The sequence below is a fragment of the Elephantulus edwardii genome, unplaced genomic scaffold (assembly GCF_000299155.1).
Source record: "Elephantulus edwardii isolate Elephantulus edwardi_28Jun2011 unplaced genomic scaffold, EleEdw1.0 scaffold00146, whole genome shotgun sequence".
Classification (NCBI taxonomy): Eukaryota; Metazoa; Chordata; class Mammalia; order Macroscelidea; family Macroscelididae; genus Elephantulus; species Elephantulus edwardii.
The window spans coordinates 6,044,022-6,047,259 of NW_006399896.1; the positions used below are offsets into that span (position 1 = coordinate 6,044,022).

Genomic DNA, 3,238 nt, shown 5'->3' on the forward strand with positions numbered 1-3,238 from the left:
AAGGAGTTTGAGCAGAAAGAGGTTGATTACAGCGGCCTCCGAGTTCAGGCGATGCAGATAAGTGAAAAGGAAGAAGATGATAATGAAAAAAGGGAAGATCCAGGGGATAATTGGGAAGAAGGTGGAGGAGGCGGCGGAGGCGTAGAAAAGTCTTCGGGTCCCTGGAACAAGACGGCTCCAGTGCAAGCGACACCGGCCCCAGCCATCGTTCCAGAAACCCCAGAACCAGCGATGACTAGTGGCGTGTACAGACCTCCTGGAGCCAGGTTAACCACAACGAGGAAGACACCACAAGGGCCACCAGAGATCTTCAGCGACACACAGTTCCCTTCCCTGCAGTCCACTGCCAGGCACGTAGAAAGCCGGAAGTTAAAAAATGGAGAAGTGCTTTGAAGTAGTAAGACACAAAAATAGAGGTAGGGATGAGGTTTCCAAAAACCAGGCCCTTAAACTTGAGCTAGACAACCAGTATGCTGTGCTTGAAAATCAGAAAAGGAACTCCAAATAGTACAATTAAGGATGGTCTTTGCTAACAACCCTCCTAAGGTAATGAGACTCCAACGAACCACCGTGAGCAGCCAGTCATCGTCTCATCTCAGCTGGACCCACAGCAGCGATGCAGACCACTCTCTAAGTAATCGGCCCTATTGCACTTTGGAAGTTTCCAGTGTCACTACTGCTCTCGCTGTGTATTGGATCTAGGGGGGAAATTCTCATTGTGATACTCTATCGAGCAGTGTTCTTTACAACACCCGACCAAACCAAAACCTGCAGCCCGTGGTCATTTGAGTCTCTCTCTCTGTTCAGACACTGAGCCTTCGTAAGGGTTGACTACCTCAGATTTGCTGCACTCACTGTGGACTCCACGTGGATTACAACTTCCGGACAAGAAGGTGATGATGTCCAGTAATTGTCGATGTGGAACTTGAAACCAGCTCTACTGGATTCCTAGCAAATCCTACAGAAAGTCAGCCATGTGGGTTCTGATCTGCTGTAAAAGACGAAGATTTAAGTGACCTTATGTAACCTGCCCTGTGCCCCATCCTTGAGGAGTGCTTTCTGTCGAAGGCTGGGCTGCGTTAGACTTCTGGAAGGAATGTGCTGCTCTCCAAAGGACTGACGTGTTCAGACCATCTGTGTAGGGCTGTGATTTAGACTTTACACCATAAAGCTGTATTGAAGTAACCACAAAAAAATAAAATAAAATATTTGCCTCAAAGGGGCAACTTGGTTTCACCCTCTCCAGGACAAACCTCTTTGCTGGCAGTCTATTCAATACTCTTTTCCAGCACTACAATTTAAAGGCATTGGTTCTTCCTCTGTCATCCAGCTCTCAGATGCATAGCAAGCAATTAAGAAAAGCATGACCTTGCACACCCATGTTTTATCGCGGCTCTGTTCACAATAGCAAGGAGTTGGAAACAACCCAAGTGCCCATCAACAAACCAATGGAAAGAGAAGCTGTGGTATATTCACACAATGGAATACTACACTGCATTGAAAAACAAGCAACTTATGAAATATTACTCAAAATGGATGACCCTGGAGGACATTATGCTGAGTGAAATATCTTAGTCACAAAAGGACAAATATTGCGTAGGACCACGGTTGTAAAACATGACTCACATCGGGGTTGAGGGGGAAAACTGAGAAAGATGGGATAAATAATGTATATTGCATTGAAACAGATGAGGTAGAAAACTGTTTAAAAGGGATATATGACTAGGTATTGTCATGACGGGAGTCCAGAATGACGGCTGCACAGTGGAATGGACTTGGGGGGAGGGATGAAATAATTTTTCTTTAACTTTTCAAAGAGAAGAGTGTGTTGGGGGAGGGGGGAGGGGCAGGGAGAAAAGAGCAACAATGAATGACTGGAAAACTTAAGTCTCAGTACACTTTTATTAAAATTAGTTTAAAAAACCAAACAAACAAACAAAAAAAGCATGACCTGAAATGCACTTTAGTCTTTAGACTGATATTGTTACTCATTAGTCTTCTGGAGAGGAGAGGTCCCTGGCAGCAAACTTTCTAAATAAATGCATCTTTTGATTTCCTGATGGCTGGTGCCAAGGGTGTTGATTATGGATCAGAGCAAGGTAAAATCATTATTCTTTTGGTAGTCCATGGTATGTTCAACATCTTCACCATCACCACAGTTTAAAGACATTTCTTCACTCTCCCTTACTGTCCAGCTTCCACGGGTTGCTCTCGAGTTGGAATCAACTCATAGCTGACCCTTCAGCAGGTTTTCAGAAAGAGTTTAATATCATGGGAGGAGATTGCTTATCCTTCTCCCATTTAGCAGCTAGTTGATTCAAACCACATGCCTTTGGGATTGCAGCATAGCTTCTTACCACTAGGCCAATTGAAAAGCCATGTCATCACAGTGCTGGGCACTGCATGAAGGCATGACTTAGTGCTAGAAGAACATCACATCTTCAGAAATCCCATTGCCATTCAAGGTCCCAGCTACAGATACCAAACAAAGGTAAGGCTCTAAAAGTTTAACCTATTATATTTTTGAGCTTCTTACATATTTGTCCAAAATTAAGGGGTTGTTATTTTAGATGCTGTTGAGTATGACTCATAGTGACCCTATGAACAACAGATCTGAACCCTGCTCTATCCTGTCCCATCTTTACACATCCTGACACACTAGAGCCCATTGCAGCTGTCACCTTGTCAGTCCACCTGGTTGAGGATTTTCCTCTCCTTTGCCAACCTTCTACTCTTCTAGCATCGTGCCCCTCTCCAAGGAATAGTGCCACTTAGCAACATGCCCAAAACTTTAATAAGATCATTTTTCAATATTTCATTATAAAAGCAAATAATTGTGCAGTAAAGCTTGGCTTGGACCTTAGCACTGAGATCAGCTGGGCTGGGCCTGTCTCAAAGAGGGGCTTGTAGGAGCAGCGGCTGACACTATCCTCACAATTTTATTTATTATTGAGGAGTCTTCGGTCTTGCTCTGAGGTCTAAGGTGCATCTAAGACCATGGTCTTAGGACTAAGCAGGACTTAGGCCATGGTCTTTTCAGTCAGTAGCTATGCATCTGAAAGCTGGACAATGAATAAAGATGACAGAAGAATTGGTGCCTTTGAGCTGTGGTGTTGGAGAAGAGTAATGAACAGCCCATGAACTGTCAAAAGAAAATAGAAGAAGATGGAACCCTCCCAGATTCATTCTATGAAGCAAACATATCTTTGATACCAAAGCCAGGAAAAGACACCACCAA

At 44.0% G+C, this 3,238-nt stretch overlaps 1 pseudogene; it reads left to right on the forward strand.

The window, feature by feature from the left end:
* Positions 1-9: 9 nt before the first annotated feature.
* LOC102846842 lies at positions 10-508 on the forward strand (annotated as a pseudogene).
* The last annotated feature ends 2,730 nt before the right edge of the window (positions 509-3,238 follow it).